Source organism: Fundulus heteroclitus, unplaced genomic scaffold (assembly GCF_011125445.2).
Source record: "Fundulus heteroclitus isolate FHET01 unplaced genomic scaffold, MU-UCD_Fhet_4.1 scaffold_238, whole genome shotgun sequence".
NCBI classification, from domain to species: Eukaryota; Metazoa; Chordata; class Actinopteri; order Cyprinodontiformes; family Fundulidae; genus Fundulus; species Fundulus heteroclitus.
The window spans coordinates 112,308-130,114 of record NW_023396649.1 but is presented as its reverse complement, the minus strand read 5'-3'; the positions used below and the strand labels follow the sequence as shown (position 1 = coordinate 130,114).

Here is a 17,807-nt window from a genome sequence, read left to right as displayed (position 1 = left end):
TATGATATGTGGTCATAAATCAGTTCAAACTTTGCCAAAAAGTTCCTCTATACCTTTATTCCTCACTACCTGAGAGCTTCCAATCTCCAGCGTGGATCCTTTAGTCCAGCCAACAGCTGCTTCACTCCAGAGTTTCCTGGATGATTGTAGCTCAGGTCCAGCTCTTTCAGATGGGAGGGGTTGGAGCTCAGAGCTGATTTTAGAGAAGCACAGCCTTCCTCTGAGACCAGACAGCCTGACAAGCTGGAGACACACAATTCAACACATGATGTTAACATGAGAAAGTAGTGCTCAAGAAGCTGCTGCTCAGCTGGTTTTGATAAGTATATACTAGAAATCAAATTGTATTTTGTTCTGTAGGTAGTAAAAAGTAACATCTGACACATTCAAACAGATGAATCCTGACTAGTGCTTCACTGGGTTGAAAATTCTGCAAACTTTAAACTGTACCTAAAATACCAACGATAAACTTGTGGTCCCAGTAGAACCATTGTTCTGGTGTTTAGATAACTTTAATCTCATTGATGGAATCAAGAATTGAAGCTGAGATAATGAATAAAGCAGTGGTTTGGATCAGTGGCATTAGCAGTGTATGGTGATCACATATTTCACACTTGCAGAATCAGCAGAATGTCTTTGAAAAATCTCCCATCTGAGGTCAAATCCAGTCTTTCAGTGTGCTCTCTTTGTTCCACTCTTTATTAAACTTTTTCCCATATTTTCCCCACGTACTGCATCTCATTTTCTTGCTGTCTCATCACTAGTTTCCCTGTCACTCTGGGCTCTGGCGTGCGTATGTTTGGGATGTGCTGAGTCTACTCTGGTGGACGTGATGACCAGGAAACTGGGACATGGAAAGCACAAACTATCTACCACTAATGTTCTGCTGTATTCCGGGAAACTAGGAGATAATTAAATGATTTCTCTTAGAAAAAAAGTCAAACCCAAATAAGCAACTTCACCTTCATTAACACTGGGTCCAAATTGTGGGAGTAGTTGAGCAGTCGTGGTGTTGCTTGTGCAAAAATATTCTTTTTCTTTTGACTCTTTGTCAGGTTATGGTGGAGCACGTAGTGACTATATGTAATGCAATAAAAACTAATCTGATTGTGTTTAAATTAAATACTTAATTTTGTCATTTTGGGGCTTAATGCATCTTTTTAACAAACAACTAAATGTTTTCCTTAACGTATAACGTATATACTTCCGGTTGCGCCCTGAGGGCTGCGGATGCTACAGCTCCCGACAACACGCAAGCATTTGCCGCACGAAAATATGCTGCCTAAAAGTCTTTTGACAAGGAGGCACTGAGGACAGCGAGAGCAAACCTGAACCGTGCCATCAGGTTAGCGAAGCTTAGCAACACTAAGAAAATCCAGGAGCTTTTCCACGACGCCAGCAACACCAGGAGCATGTGGAAAGGCAAAAGGGTGATTACAGACTACAACACACCCCCCCCCCCCGGTGGGTGAAGTTGATGCTGACTTCCTCAATGGACTAAATAACTTCTTTGGGAGGTTTGAGGCACTAAACAGCACTCCAGAAGTGAAGGCTGTTCCCCATCAGGAAGACGAGGTGCTCTGCCTTCACACAGCCAACGTGTGGAAGAGTCAACCCACAGAAGGCCCCAGGTCCCGAAAACATACCTGGGGGGGTGTTCAGGGAGTGTGCAGGTCAGCTGGCTGGTGTCCGGCCTGTTGCACTGACTCCCATCATGATGAAGTGCTTTTAAAGGGTGGCAAAAGAACACATCGTCTCCAGACTCCCCCCCAACATTCGACCCGTTCCAGTTTGCCTACCGGAGGAACCGCTTCACTGAGAACGCCATCTCCTCCGCTCTTCACCTGAGCTTGGCACACTTGGAGGAGAAGAACACCCATGTGCGGATACTGTTCCTGGACATCAGTTCAACGTTCAACACCATCATCCCACAGCATCTGGTGGAAAAACTGGAACATCTGGGCTTCAGCACACTCCCTCATAAGTGGCTGCTGGATTTCCTCACCTCACCAACAGACCTCAGTCGGTCCGGATCGGACAGAACACCTGTGATGTCATCACCCTCAGCACAGGCTCCCCTGAGTCCCCAGGTTCACCACCAATCACATCGTGAAGTTTGCAGATGACACAACGGTGGTGGGCCTGATCAGAGACGACAAAGACCGGGACTACAGAGAGGAGGTGGAGCAGTTGGATGGCTTGTGGAGAGACAACAGCCTGATCCTGAACGTGGAGAAGACGAAGGAGACCATCTTCGACTTCAGGAAGAACCGGCCTCGCCACGCTCCACTGCTCATCAACAGCTCAGCTGTGGAGGTGGTCAGCAGCACCAAATTCCTGGGGGTGCACATCATAGACAACCTGACCTGATCTGTGAACACCACGTCACTGGTGAAGAGGGCACAGAAGTGCTTGTACTTCCTGTGGAGGATGAGGAGAGCCCACCTGCCCCCTCCTATCCTCACGACCTTCTACAGAAGCACAGTAGAGAGCATTCTGACCAGCTGTCTCTCTGTGTGGTGTGGAGGCTGCAGCGCCTCTGACTGGAAGAACGTGAGGAGAGTGGTGAGGACAGCAGAGGGGATCATCGGGGCTCCTCTTCCTCCCATTAAGGACATTTCATCTCAGCACTGCGGGTCCCAAGCGCGCAACATCGCCAGAGACCCCTCACACCCCCACCATGAACTGTTCTCCCTGCTGACCTCTCGGAAGAGGTTCCTCAGCATCCGCTGCAGGTTCACCAGGTTCTGCAAAAGCTTTTTCCCTGTTGCCATCAGACTGTTGAACTGTTGAACTCTAAACTGGACTCTGCATCACACTGACATCATAATTTTGCACTGCCAACATTGCCAAACTTTAATAATTTATTTAAATAGTAAACAACTGAACGTTTTATTTTGCTCTGCACTGAACTTTTCATATTAATGGACAGAAATCTGGTTTCAACAGGATGGAGAACTTTGTACCTGAGAGTTTCCAGTTTGCAGTTTGGACTCTCCAGTCCAGCAGAGATAAGCTTTACTCCTGAATCCTGCAGGTTGTTGTTACTCAGGTCCAGTTCACTGAGACTGGAGGACTGGGAGCTGAGAACTGAGGACAGAGCTTCACAGCTTCTCTCTGAGAGGTTACAGCCACTCAGTCTGAGGAGACAGGGAGAAAAATCTGCTATTAAACAATTCATCAGAAATATTGTTGATTTCTTTACAGTCACCAATGTTCTCCTTGGAAAGATTGATGGATCTGTCTGATTTTACACGTCTTTATGTTGCCTTTTGTTGTGAACTGGTTCATTATAAATTAACTGAAGCAACATGAATCAATATTTATCTCATTAACAGATTTCTCACTATCAGAAATAAAAGCAGCAATAATCTGTGTCCTTACAGAGCTTTGTTGGAGGCTTTAACCACTGGCAGCAGCCTCAGAAGAACCTCTTCTGAAGCAGAGTATTTCTTCAGGTCAAACACATCCAGATGTTCTGCTGATGACACTAAGATGAAGATCAGAGCTGACCACTGAGCAGGAGACAGTTTATCTGTGGAGAGACTTCCTGAACTCAGAAACTGTTGGATCTCCTCCACTAGAGAACCATCTTTCAGTTCATTCAGACAGTGGAACAGATTGATGCTTTTCTCTGCAGACACATTCTCACTGATTTGCTCCTTGATGTACTGAACTGTTTCCTGATTGGTCTGTGAGCTACTTCCTGTCTGTGTCAGCAGACCTTGTAGGAGTCTCTGATTGGTCTGCAGTGAAAGTCCCAGGAGGTACCGGAGGAACAAGTCCAGGTGTCCATTTGGACTGTGTAAGGCTTGATCAACAGCTGCCTGGTGAAGAGACTTTAGTTCAGGGTCCTTAGAAACTGAGGACTCCTTAGATGTTTGTTTTTCTTCCATCGGGTTGACACCAGAGGTGATGCAGGTCTGATGAATATGAAGAGCAGCCAGAAACTCCTGAACACTCAGATGGACGAAGCAGAACACCTTGTCCTGGTACAGTCCTCTCTCCTCTCTAAAGATCTGTGTGAACACTCCTGAGTACACTGAGGCTGCTCTGATATCGATGCCACACTCTGTCAGGTCTGATTCATAGAAGATCAGGTTTCCTTTCTGCAGCTGATCAAAAGCCAGTTTTCCCAGAGACTCAATCATCTTCCTGCTCTCTGGACTCCAGTGTGGATCTGTTTCAGCTCCTCCATCATACTTGACCTTCTTCACTTTGGTCTGAACCACCAGGAAGTGGATGTACATCTCAGTCAGGGTGCTGGGCAGCTCTCCTCCCTCTCTGGTCTCCAACATGTCCTCCAGAACCGTAGCAGTGATCCAGCAGAAGACTGGGATGTGGCACATGATGTGGAGGCTTCTTGATGTCTTCATATGGGAGATGATCCTCCTGGCCTGCTCCTTATCTCTGAATCTCTTCCTGAAGTACTCCTCCTTCTGTGGGTCAGTGAACCCTCTGACCTCTGTCACCATGCCAACACACTCAGAAGGGATCTGATTGGCTGCTGCAGGTCGTGTGGTTATCCAGAGGTGAGCAGAGGGAAGCAGTTTCCCCCTGATGAGGTTTGTCAGCAGAACATCCACTGAGGTGGACTCTGTAGCATCAGTCAGGATCTCCTGGTTCTGGAAGTCCAGAGGAAGTCGACTCTCATCCAGACCATCAAAGATTAACAGAACCTGGAAGTGTTCAAAGCTGCAGATTTCTTTAGTTTCAGTAAAGAAGTGATGAACAAGGTCCACCAAGCTGAACTTTTTCTCTTTCAGCACATTCAGCTCTCTGAAGGTGAATGGAAATATGAAGTGGATGTTCTGGTGGGCTTTGTCTTCAGCCCAGTCCAGAGTGAACTTCTGGGTTAAGACTGTTTTCCCAATGCCAGCCACTCCCTTTGTCATCACTGTTCTGATTGGTTGATCTCTTCCAGGTGGGACTTTAAAGATGTCTTCTTGTCTGATGGTTGTTTCTGGTCTGTGTGGTTTCCTGGATGCTGTTTCAATCTGTCTGACCTCATGTTCATCATTGACCTCTCCAGTCCCTCCCTCTGTGATGTAGAGCTCTGTGTAGATCTGGTTCAGAAGGGTTGGACTTCCTGCTTTAGCGATCCCCTCAAACACACAGTGGAACTTCTCCTTCAGACCAGATTTAAGTTTATGTTGAACTGCAGGAAGTTGTTCTAAATTAACACAAAAGGTAAAATCAGGAAGGTGTAAAAGATTGGGGTTTCATCCCCGGCCTGCTCCCACATGTCCATTGAAACCCCATCTTGCCCCGGTTCCGGATTTGGCCACAAGTGAGGAAAACATTGATCAAGAGATGAACAGTGTAATATGCATATTTAATTTATTAGAAAATTAATTATGGAGACAGAGTATTACATTACCAGATGATTTCACCGCGCAACGTAGGAGTCTGTCTGAATTAAGTTTTGCCAAGACATCCTTTTTCTACAGTGTCTGTCCTCTGAATTAGGGAGGGAGGGGTAATCTGTTCGAACAAAGAAACTCTGTTTCTGACCCACCCCCTCGGGGGAAATAAACGCCATGTTATTCTACCCAGCAACAGAGAGGAGACACACCTTCTGCCTGACTAAGATATTTCCCTAACAGTTTCCCTCTGTTTTGATCCTAAAAGATCAAACCAAAGGAAACCAAATGAATTTCTGAAGATGATGTGAATAAGTGTGATTCCATCTCTCCAGACATCAGTAAATGTGTGATTTATCCATCAGGTTAAATCTTTGTAGAAATCCTCTTACTGCTCTGCAGACGGTCAGCCAGCTCCTCCTGCTTCATCCTCCTCAGGAAGTTCAGAGTGATCTTCATCAGTGCCTCTCTGCTGCTCCTCCTCTGCTCTTCATCCTCACCTTCCAACACCTCCTCATCCTCTCTCTGACTCTCTGAGCAGTCTGGGTCATCTGGACTCAGAACCTTCTGGATCTTCTTCAGCTCCCTCTTCACAAAAGTGACAATGTTGTCCTCCAGGAGCTGGAACAGAATAACATATGAAGGACACATCAGACTGAGATCATTGATCCAAACATCAGAACCATGTTGGACAGACTGACGGTCCACTGGTCCACAAAGTCCAGCATGGAGATGACTGAACATAACCGATGGAAAATTAGCTGTTGTACATGTACAGACCATAAATATGGAGTCCAGCTGGGTTTGATGCTGCCGGGCAGACGGACCTCTGGGAACCTCTGAGTTCTGCTGGTCCACTCTGTGGAGGAACCAGAACAATTAGGAAGGAAGGAAATATTCATCCAGTTTTCACAAATGAAATCACCAAGAGCTTCACAGTAAAAGTCCTTAAAACAGATAAACTGAGCATCAAATGAACACAATACAAATAAGTTAAAAAGAGGAAGATGAAATAAAGGATGAAGACCAGAACCACCCAGTAGACATTTTAAAAAGTGGGTCTTGAACTGGGACATCAAACTGTCCACATTGTCAGCAGATCTGATGCTGGTGGGGACAGTGACCCAGAGCTTGGAGACAGTGGAGGTGAAGGTTCTGTCCACACAGGTCTTCAGGACAGTGTGTGAGAAATCCAGCAGGTTCCGAAGACTAGATCTGAGGTGGTGTGGACCTTGAGGAGGTCTGAGATATGTGGGTGTGTGTCCATGTTAGGTTCCGTCCTGGATGTGATGGTGAGTATTTTAAAATGGATCCTGTAGGTCCCTGGAAGCCAGTGAGCTCACATTATATCTGTCCACACAGAGACAATCAGAAGCTAAAGGTCCATGAAGGACATCTGGATGTGAGCAGAGAACCAGAGGATCCAGGTAGTTGGAGATGTTTAATGTTCCTGCTGATCCACTAAGAACTAGAAGAACCTCCGATGGTCCACTTCAGCTCAGCTTGGTTCCACCAACCAGATGATAAAGCTTTCCTTCCCTGCTGAACAGCTCTCACAACGCACACAGGAACCAGGTCTTGATGGGTCAGACTGGCTCTAGCAGGTATTTCCCAGCGGGTCGTGGAAATGTGATCCACTGTTAGTGTTTAATGATGCCAACTAATCAATGAGGCCCAAAAGCAAACAGATCAGAGCTCTTAAACATGATGTAGCAGCATCCATGACGCCTCCAACAACATCCATTCTTTCCACTTTCACTGCTGTGGTTCTGGAGAACATCCAACACACACCGCTTCACATATGAACATAGAAATGTGGGGAAAAGAGCTGAGCTCACATTAAACACCTTGGAATAAAAACATTTCAGACTGACTCAGTTTCCACAGTTACAGCCACGCCCGCCGACAGGGGGGGACAAATGGGTCAGTAGTCCCGGGCCCAGGACAGAGAGGGGAGCCCAAAACTGACTCTGACTGACCACTAAAATGGTCAGTCAGAGTGTCAGTCAGCGTATGCGCTGACTGCAGCAGCTTCATCCAAAGTCTCCCCGTCTGTGTCACGGCACTCTGCTGCTCCCCCTCCCCTCTTGTACATGGCTCAGCGGCACCAGCCAATCAGCACGCAGGCTCAACCTGGCCCGCCCACTCAGCTCTATCTCACAAACAACCACGCTGCTGCTGCTCAGACTCGGAGAGAAAGAGACTGCAGGAGCGGAAAAACATGAAGAGGGACAGTAGCGCTGTTTGGCTCTATTTTAGTACCGTAAATTAAATCAAGCTGTATGTTTTGTAAAAAGCCGGTTAAATTCAGTGGAAACACAACAAATTTATTTAAGCACGTGAAAAACCATGGGCAAGAAAACGTCGAACGAAACGGAGAGAGGAGACGAAACTTCTCTCATTGCCCCGACAGACCCAGACCCACAGACTGACGTCACTGACTAAATATCTTCAGTCCTCCAGAGAACATCCAGATAAATAAGAGTGGTCATCTTCAGCAGCAGTTCATGTTAACTTTCAAAGTAGATATTATTTATCATATGTTACTGGAGCCCACACAGAAAATGTAATTAAGACCTTGAGAGAACCCAGTACATATATCTCATTAAAAAGTGTTATTTAAGATAACATTAGCTCATCCTTTACTTATCCCACGACGGGGAAATTTATAGGATTAAAGTAACAGGCAGGTACACACAACACAGACAAAATTACATAAATATTGAAAGATATAAGAGGTGGATTAGGAAAAAACAATATGAACAGAACATTATGATTATTATTATTATTATTTAATTGTAATTATAAAATAAAAATCACAAAACTCGAAAGGTCAACATTTTTTTATGATACATCAAGCTTAGGGACTGGCTAATATACAGCAGGTAAAAAAAGGCCATATTTTGGCTGCAGTGCTTGCTGTTCTCTTGTGAAGAAAAGATCAACTAGTGCACTAAATTCAATAGATGGGTTGAAAATATCCAGTATAAAATACAGAGATTTCCAGCGCATGAAGTATACATTTAAGTTGACTTGTTTTTTGGTGTGTGTGTGTGTGTGTGTGTGTGTGTGTGTGTGTGTGTGTGTGTGTGTGTGTGTGTGTGTGTGTGTGTGTGTGTGTGTGTGTGTGGTGGCGGCAGGTGTAGAGGGGGGCCCTAGCAAAGCTTTCAGCTGGCCTGGTTACAGCAGTTAGATACAGCTCACCTCTCTGAGGACGGAGGTCCAGAAGATTTGAAGTTAAAGTCGGCATCCTTTGACCTGTTGCTCTTAAAGGACACACAGCTGGGTTCTGGTTCTGGTTGATGTTTATGCGTCAGTGTCTCAAGCATTCTGTAAGAAGAACACTTGTATTAATACCTCCATAGATGACCAGCTGGTTGTGCAACAGTGACTTGCTGTTTGTCAGAACCCACTGGTACCATGCTGAGCTGCTCTGTTCAGTCTGGATGAAGCAGCAAAGAGGAACAGCAGCAGCTTCAGGACCACTTGGTCTCTTCTGGCCTGATATAGTGAGAACGCTGTGTGAAAAGGGCTCTGGACACTTAGAGATGCTGATCTCACCTCTGAGCGTGGCTCTGGCTCTCAGCTTCCCCACACAGAGTGGTTTTAGAGGGAGGGACTCCCTCCTCTCTGTCCTCACACTGATCCATGCTGCTGAATTCACATCCACATCAGCTCACACACACTTTCTACCTTCACCTGCAGAGGAAACACAAATCATTCATCTGCACATCAACTCTGATCTTCCTTTACATCATTAGTGCTGGAAAAAGATCAGCTGCTCCTCCTCTGATTGGCTCTTCTTCTCTGCTTCATATCAGTGTCAGTTGAATGCAGTCAGACAGCAGTGAGAGGCAGAGGAAGCTGCCATCAGCTGCTGTACTTCTACTATCAGTCCACTAGATGGAGCCATGGAGCAACATTTCATCCACTGACACTGATTCACTCTGACTGAACATCAGCAACTATTTTATTTCACAATCATCAAACTCTACAAGTGGATTATCTGCTGCATCAAAGCTGAACTATTTAATAATCTGACTGAATCAAACACATTTTAACATTGCTTTTATTTTGAAAGGACTCACAGGAAGCAGCAGGAAGCTGTTTTGTCTGCCTTTAATGGGAGACCAGAGTTTGATTCCAGGAAATAAAACATGAAGCAGTTTGTTGAGTGAAGAAAACTAAGAAACATCAGCTGTTCATCGTGTTGTTTGGTTCCAGTTCATCAATAATCTAATAATCCTGTAGATTAGTCTTCAGACAGCAGAGATGAAACTTTGTGCTGAAATCAGAAGTGAACATGTTCTCCAGACATCAGAGAGCAGAAACAAAGAGGAAAGTTCCTCAAGACAAAGTTCTGGTAGGAAACAAAGCAAACTTACAGTTTGTTCAGACGCTCCAAAGTGCTGAAGAACAAGATCTGAACAACAGACTGAGACCAAACAGAACCACCGTAGAACCAGACTGGGTGCCTCGCCTGAACAGGTTGAACTTCCGTTCAAACCGAAAGTAACTGAGAGGAAGCTTGCATGACTGATGACGTCACAGGTCACATGGTTTGTAGTTTTTCTTTCAGACTAAAACAGCAGAGCGTCTGCAGTGATATCAGAGGCAGGTTGATAAAGTCTTGATGAGAAAGGAGAGATGTTCTGCTGAAAATGTTTCCTGATGGTGATTTTCTGATTTCCTGCTCCAAGCAGAGCAGGGTTCTTGGTATTTCTACCTTTTCTAAATCTGCTTTGAAATCTCCTTTTGTCATTCATTCATTTATCATTCTCTCCATCACTTCACATGCATGAGAAGTTAAAGCTATGGATCTATAACTTCCTGGATCAGATCTCTCTTTCCCTGTTTTCAGGATTGGTACAATGATCACTGCTTTCCAAGCTTTAGGTAAATTACCTTCTTCCCAGATTCTGTTATTCCAATAAAACCGGTTTAGATGATTTACTGAGCTGACTGATCATAATGGAGATGATTTGATCTTTATTTTCCTGAGAGCTTTCTTCAGTTCTGATGATATGTAAACACAGATTAATTGATCCAGAACTTTAACATTTCACAAGTCAAGAACACAACCCAGGATAAAAGCAAAACAGAATTAAAACGGGAATAGATAATAAACAATATTGGAGACAAATCTATAACTTCAAGAACACACATATAGAGTGAAAACAGTGAAGTTGGAACTGAAAGCTAAGCTTTTAATACTTTCACGTTTTGTGACAGTGACAGTATTCTGCTGTCAGAAAGTCAAAAGCTCAAAAGGAGAGACTCAGAAAACGTGCTGACATAAAAAGTGACATTCTATAGATATTTGAAATTTTGGTTTTTCTGCCAACTGAATTACAAAAATTTCCCCAATAAACCTTTTTATGCCACTTTTAACAGTTCTTTTAACAAGAGCTTGTAACCTTTCATGTTCAGTACATTCTGAGTTCTAATTTTTCTTTAACAATCTAAAAGCTTTATTTCAAGATTTTACTACAAATTTACAATTGTTTGTCAACTAGTAATATTTTTGTCTTTGTTGGATGGATTGTCATGCTGCACATAAAATGTCTTCACAAATATAAACATTTATTTCATCAAGATCCAAGTCCAGATTAATCTTTTGCATTTCTTCATGACTAATTATTTTGTATTTTTCTCAATCAGCACATTGAAATATTGATCTTTCTACACCTTTATTATCATATCGTCCTGTCTCTTAACTCACTTTAACTTAGTACTGGATATTGATCACTTTGAATGGTTGATTCTCTTAATTCTTTTTAATTCAGATATCAGACTTAGGTCTATAGATGATTCAGATCCATTTCTGATCTTAACTCTGGTACCACTTCCATCATTAAAGTTCCTAAAATCATATATTTCTACCACCACCTCTCATTTCCACCCCACAGTGACTGTAAGCATTAAAATCCGCACGACAATTTACCTTTCCTTCAACATTCTCCATCAGTCAATCAGAAATGTTTCTGGAACATAACTAATTAAGTTTTTAGTGGAGATTTGTCTCCCTCTGGTGGTAAAAAGATAAACTGCATGATGTCTGATTATTAAACCCATTTGCTGCGTTTTTAAATGATCCAAACATGTCAGTGATGGTAAAAAGTGAGCAGAACCACAGTCAGTTCTAAGCTTTCATTTATCAGGACATGAATAAAAGATCATCTGTTCCTCAGCAGCTCTTAAAATGAGGGAAATACAACAGCAGCACAGATTCCATTGGGTCATTATTTAGTGAACAGAACCAGAAGCAGAACCCTGAAGCAGTGAGTGAAAAACTAAGTCCATCCTTTCTGCTTCCACAGCAGGTCAGAGGCTCAGTAGCTGCAAGGAGCTGCTGATCACATGACAATCTGCACTTTAACCATTTTTAGCCCTTTAACACTAAACAACAATTAGTTGATGCTTTGGTGGAATTATGGCATCAAAACAGAAACAGAAAAACAAGATAAAAACCAAGAATCCACTAAAAACACAAACTAACACCAAATAATGATAAAAATCCATCAAAGTAACAAAGTAAACTGTAGTCCTTAATATCAGCACACTGCTGCTGCTAAAATGAGCCGTTGTTCTAATGCAGATTATTACTAGAGCTCCTAGAGAATTATTTCTCCTTATTTTAGTGCTGCTGAGCAGAGTGTCGACAGTCTCTGGTTAAAATCAGCATCAGCTGAGGATGTTCTGAAGATCCAGGTTGAAACCCTGATTTCATTTCAAACCATCAAAGTGAATTTAAAGTCAGAGTCAGAGAAAAGAGCAGAGAGGAGGCAGCTTGGTCCAAACTCCTTCTTTCCACCTGCAGCTGTTTTCCAGCTGTTCTCCACAGGTGGAGGCTGGATGTTTGGGAGGAGAGAAGCGGCACATTAAAGCTCCAGATGTTCACAGCTGGATTCTTCCCACAGCAGCTGGAACAATTGCACAGATGAAATGATTGAGTCCTGAAAAATGGGATGTTTGGATGTGATCAGGTCTGCAGATGCCACTGACTGGGATTTGTGAAGAAAATGTCTCTCAGAGCTGTGAAGAGCTGTGCTTCTTTAGAGGGAAAGCTCTGAAATCTTCACTCCTCCCATCCAGTGGTGTTCAGGTGGGCTCAATGGAGCGCACCCAGCAGGACTTGATCTGAATCAACTCCATTTGATTTCTAAGCACAAAGAAAAAGCCTCTAACAGTTCTGTGTGTATTGATGGAAAATGGCTTTTAGTAAAAAGCTCCAAGTGTGGATCAGATTTCTGAGCTTCAGCAGCAACCAGAACTGTTGCTTAAAGCTGAAGTTAGAAGTCAGAGAAAAGCTGCAAAAGAAAATCAAAGCAGCGACTCAGACGTTCTTTCCTTCCATGAAGCTCATTGATTGTTGGCAACACATCACACACAGCACAGTAGAAACATGAAGCTTCTGCTTTTAAAAGCAACTCATGGCTTTCATCTTTTCAGCTTTTAGTGCAACACAAACATCTGGACTAAAACTGATCTGAGAGCAGCTTCTGGTTCCTGAACAACGGCTCTGGAACGTTGATTTCTGCACTTTTCCAGCATCTGGAACATTCCAGCTCCACAGTTCACATGTTAGCTTGCTGTCAATGTTGCTAGTAAACCTTTAGTACGTGTTCAGTGGACAATTTGGATTCAGCTTGACAGGAGAACACCTCCAGATGTTACTCAACACATTTCATTAAGATATGATGTGGAATTTCACATTTAAAGCTCATCAACATGTGACTTTACAATTCTATTGATCAAAACTGCTGAGGTTTACATTGCCACACTATGTACATACTAATTACACAGAAAATAAAACAAGGTCCAGAAAAAGCTGAACTAGAAACAGGTAAGTATAAAATGTTGAAATGATGAAGAACATTTCCATAGTTTGCTGCCACAGAACTTTGGTTCCAACAACACAATAGACGGTTCCAGCTGGATTCCCTCAGAGCTTTCAGGACATCTTCTTGTCAGCCTAGGCACGGCTCATGGAACCATCTGCCACACGTGTCCCTGGATCTGCACAACAACTTACACAATATACACATTAGGGGACAAGGAGGTGGCTTTTGCTGGCTTCATACTATCTTTTCATCGTCACATTTGGTTATTGAACAACTACAGAACGGGTCAAGCTATGTTCCAGAAAATGAGTTTTTATCAAATCAATAAATGATTAAAATCTGGGAGTCAGCCCCAGGTAAGATGGCCGCCACATCAGCTCAGCTACTGGGAAGCTTAATGAAATGAACTCAAAGAATTTCACATGTATTGTTTTCTAGATTTCTGTGGAGGTAAATGTTCTTCATCCAAACACTGACTTCTACAGCCAATCACTTTACTACCTTTGGAACACAGAGAAATGACTTTTAAAAGTCACAGCTGCTTCTTTGATGAAGTTATCTCAGTAATATGTTCATAGGAAACTCTCCTGAAGTAATCCCTGGGGATTTTCCCTCACCACATCATCATTATCATCATTATCTTTTTTACAGTGTATTCTAAATACTGATATATCTATAACAATGGCACATAAAACATGTGAACACAAATCGCTTCATTTCACATATTCCACTAAAACAGTACATCCAATAACATCCAATTAAAGGTAATATTATTATTTTTTCATTTTAAAAGCCTTGATGATCTGCTTTCCCTCAATGACTGTTAGACCTGTATTTTTACTTTATGCTCTAAAACTAAGTCAGTTCACAGATTCACAACGTTCTGAATAAGCATTGTTACTGAGGTACAGGTATACAAATGACTAAATAATTACAAATGCTAATGCGAGTGAGCAATCAGGCCTTCATCTGACTTAGTAGCTGACTAAGCTGGCATTTAGTTACCTGCAGACAATCTGAAAGCCGTCTACTGTTTTCATGTTGCAGATCCTGCTGAGGATTAGCTGAATATAGCATGATCACACGTCCATTATGACACCATGAAATGCTCCACATGCTGAGGATTCAGTTACTAAACGGCAGAAAATCAGCAGCAAACAATACATTTACTCAGCCAGTTTGTAACTGGAGGCTCTGGCTGCTTTTACCATAGAACACAAGGAGCAGTTGTTCCATGAATCAAAGTCTACAATGGCAGAAAATAGGTAACATCACCTTTATGGTTCCATGTGTTCCATCCACTAAGATCAGCTCCATGTTCAGAGGTCACACTACCACATCTTCATAGAAAACAAGCTTCCATCCTTTTCTGTTGCTGCTATGTGTTAAACTACAGGATCATTGTTATCTGTCAACATCCAGATCATATTTATAATGAAGCAATGCAGTTTGCAGACAATCCCAATGAAGTGTGACAGAGTTTGTGAAAACCAAATGATCTGCTGAAGCTAGATGTGGCCAGCAAGGCAACAGGGATGCAGCTACGCTGTTTTTCTCTGCCCACATCATCCAACCTATTGCTGGGACATTTACAGTAAAGCTTAACACTTCAGGGCCAACCTAAAAACCTGCCTTTGTTACACATGCAGAGAATCTTTATTACTACATAGAGACCAACATTTTAAGCTCTGCTCATTTTGAAGAAGATTCTTGACATTCTTTGGAAGAGTTAAATGTGACAGTGATGTGTGTTTGAAATGTGAAATAAATGCAGTTTATGTAAATAGTAAATGGTTTCATATTTATGAAGGTGTGCTGTGAATCCTTGAATAAATAGCTTTTTACCTCTTGGTGCACCTTTTAAATTCTTTTTTGTCTGGGCCATCTTTTCAACTACCTTAGTGATTTCAACCAGATGTTGACAGTGAACACCTCATGCGTATACGGAGCTCTAGAATGATTCCAGTTGCTTTATGTCGTTGCCGTTGCTCTCTCTAGCTGCCCTTTTGTCTTCTAATGCTCCAGTTTAGTTCAACTCTGGCTAGATTTCACCGTGTTAACTCCAAACTTGTTGCAGTCCGCCCTCATCATTCTTCCTTCAGCCAAGATGCGGCTGACACTCATGTTTGTGTGGAAGCAGAATAATAATCAAATAATAAGAAGAAGCTGCTGCATATGTCTCTATGCTTGCATCCAAAGCCTTGAGTGAAGGCGTATCATGAAGGGGAGAAGTTGCCAGGTTCCATATTTCATAAACTGTTTCTGTTGGGACTCAACTGGATGGCGTAATGCCCAAAGCTTCTGACCACAGATGTGCTTAATGCCACAATTTCTGCCATGCAGTGAGAGGCGTTTTAGTACCAAATGTTTCCCTCCTACATGCACTCTGGACTGGAAACACTGAGAGCTACTTTTTAGGATCTGATTGAATGTGACTTTGTAAAGAGCCTTGAGATGACGTGTTGTGAACTGGCGCTATAGAAATAAAATCTAATTGAAGTGAAAACATTTTAGTGTGGTTATTGTGGAGCATTACCTGATCACTGCTTGTTCCACAGGCTAAAAAACATTCTTTGGGGATTTAACAGGACATGAAGTTTCTTTTTCTTTGTCTCTATGTAACTATAAATGTCATCAAATAGTCGGCTTTTATCACTTCCATGCGTTTCATATTCCACATGACATAAATGTCTTAATGTGGGCGTGGCCAGCAGATTTTGTAGCATCTCCCTAAACAGAGCTTAGACACTGAAACAAGGTTTACCACTTTGCAATATACTCTAGTTGCATATTCTATATATTAGCTCTACATGGCAATATTTAGCCCTAAAATCCCTGCCTGGTCCTACCTGATGCCGTCAGTATTTGTTCACCCAGAGCAACTCTTTCCTTTTCCAGGTTCTTTTTGATGTAGAAAAGCTGATGGCTGGAATATTTGGAAAAGCTTTCCTCACTTCCCTTGTGATCTAAAAAAAGGCAGAATATTAATTTTGTATTATTTGTAATATTCAATAGTTTGTTTCTGTTGTAGTTCCATATTTCTGCCAGCAGGGAGCGTATTCACAACTACAAGCTCTACGCGCTTCTTCTTTTGTCTTTTTTCTCTTTGCGCTGATGCCGTTACTGCAGTTTAGAGAGAGTTAGAACAGGAGGCGTCAATATAACTAGTTACTAAGTAAATACTGATTAAAACTGTGTTATATCTTGAGTTATTGATCCTAGGAGATTATCTGCACCTGCCAGGAGGGTTTCTGGTTGCGGGACATCACCGTGTTGTTGTGTTTTGTCGAGTGAAAACTGCGGTGAGTAATGATGATTAGCGCTTAGCATAGCATGCTAACTACTGCTGATTCTGGCTGATTGCTCACTGATTTCATGGAGAAAGTATCTTTGTTATATTGTTATGCTTGGAGACGATGTTTAAAACCAGCTGGAGACAGATGAAGGTATATGAGTGAATTGAGGATGTAAAAAATTGTGTTTTGTGTAAATTATCTGTGTTAATTGAGCTATTGCTGCATGTGATTTGTACTATTACTATATGCCAACTAATGCTATATAGTTAAGCGAGCTGGTTTTATGAGCTAAAACAAGCAACAGTGTGCTTTTGAGTTATTGAGAGACAGTAATTTAATGAATGATTAACAAAAATGATTGAAACGTGATTTAGAATAATTAATATACACCATTTTGTGTGTGGGCTGTTTAAATATTAATTTTATAGCTTTATGTGATACTTTGTTAACTTGAATAAGATAAAGAGGATAAATACTGAACAGTTAATTTGGGTAAATGTATAAAAAGAGAGAGAGATTAATGTAAAAGCTGCTGCTCTATGCAGGTTTTTTTTGTATCAGTCGGTTTTGAGGAACGTGGAGCAGGTTTACGGCTTACATGCGTGGAGGGTGTGACGTCAGAGGGCAGCTTCATCGTGCATCTGGAGAAAGCACATCTATGACATCATACAGATAAGAAAACAAAATCACACTACTCGGGTAGATGAACACTTGATAACAGACAAGACAAGGACACTGACTAATCTGGACGGTTGACTTTACCGGACTGGTTTATTATTTTGGGCCCATTTCATTTGCACTTTGAACAATATTACAAATTATTTTCCCGAATTGTGAATTTGTTCTGTTGTTGTTTATTTATGAGGTTGCTGATGGTAAATCTCAAGTTGATTTCTGGGATTGATGACGAAATATAAATTCAGTCAGTTGCTGAACTATTTCAGTTGGTGAATTTAAAGAGTCTTTGTGTAATAAATGATAAAAGGGGAACAAGGACCTCCAGAAACACTCAGCACTGTGTTCCAGGCTTCCAGCAGTGTTGCCAGGTCTGCTTAATATCAGCGACTTTGAGCTTTTAAACCTTTTAAAAGGTAGAGGGCATAGAGCTGGTTGCTTGTTTCTGGCCGACCACACTCTCACAGTTTCTTTCTAAAGAGCAGCAGCCAGGGCCCTGAGGAATATGTTCTTTTATTAAGCTTCCTCTACCGTGTAAAAGTCTTTTATCCTGAACTAAAGCAGCCATCCCCTCACACACGCAGCGCTGCACATGTTTCTCATGCATCGTGTTTGCAGCATCTTCTGTC

General features: G+C 42.3%; 1 protein-coding gene across 1 annotated transcript in view; it reads left to right on the top strand.

Annotated features, from left to right (window-relative positions):
* Nucleotides 1-17,807, top strand: part of LOC118559137 (kinesin-like protein KIF20B) — a 125,328-nt gene that overhangs the window by 103,346 nt on the left and 4,175 nt on the right. The window lies entirely within an intron of this gene.